Raw genomic sequence first — 792 nt, 5'->3', positions numbered from 1 at the left:
CTTTTTTAACAAGAGTGTATTTGCTATAAATCACAAAGCTGAGGGGTATATTTGCACATTTATCCTTATGAGACTGCATATCTAGATATCTCAGCTCATTCTCAGCGTGTCTAGTGGACATTCGACACTAACGTGGCATGACGTGACACATAAACTTTGAAGTTGTGTAAATGATCATTTTGTAAGTTGGAATGAATAAGTTGAAGTGTATAAATGTACATTTTCAAAGTTAAATGTTTAATCGCTTGTAAATGAAAATTTAAAGTGTATCTATGTATTTGGCAAATTGTGCAACTGCTCAAAAGTACATTTTTAGTAAGCTTTGGCCAAACACTATAAATAGTAATATTTGAAACTTCAGATTTGTCAAGTAATTCTCCCATTAGGAAAGGAAAACTCAGCCCACAAATCCACAACTTCCATGGTGAATTGTAAGTAACGCACATAATTATCAGGCTCTAATTAATCACTCTGCTTGCAGATTGTATTCTGGTAATTGTTGATCTTCACCTTTTTGTCAATTTAATTTTGAAAATCTCATTTATTGGCTGAAATAGGGTTTCGATTTTGCATAATTTGGTTAATATGATGATATTTTTAGGGAATTCAATTATTTACACTGTTCAACTTACTAGATCAATTATCTGTTATTGAAATTTATTTGAATTAGCGTTTGTGATTAATAATTCAGGTTGCGTTTGGATTTGATTTGATTTAGGTTGTGTTCATTTTTTTTTTAATGAAAATCAACCTTGGTGGTTTTTGGTTTTCGAAAAATATTTAGTTGCATGA

At 30.7% G+C, this 792-nt stretch overlaps 1 protein-coding gene across 4 annotated transcripts in view; it reads left to right on the top strand.

Moving 5' to 3' along the window:
- Positions 1 to 275: 275 nt before the first annotated feature.
- Positions 276 to 792, top strand: part of LOC132050040 (telomere repeat-binding factor 1-like) — an 8,731-nt gene continuing 8,214 nt past the window's right edge. For 3 of the 4 annotated variants that reach the window (XM_059441052.1, XM_059441053.1, XM_059441049.1), the window contains exon 1: positions 276 to 431. The gene's annotated coding sequence lies outside the window, so the exon portion shown is untranslated. Of the gene's footprint in view, positions 493 to 792 lie in introns of all 4 variants that reach the window. The other variant, XM_059441050.1, reaches the window with a different exon arrangement.

The sequence above is a fragment of the Lycium ferocissimum genome, chromosome 3, assembly GCF_029784015.1.
Source record: "Lycium ferocissimum isolate CSIRO_LF1 chromosome 3, AGI_CSIRO_Lferr_CH_V1, whole genome shotgun sequence".
Classification (NCBI taxonomy): domain Eukaryota; kingdom Viridiplantae; phylum Streptophyta; class Magnoliopsida; order Solanales; family Solanaceae; genus Lycium; species Lycium ferocissimum.
The sequence above is the reverse complement of the archived record's forward strand: the minus strand, read 5'-3'. Positions and strand labels throughout refer to the sequence as shown.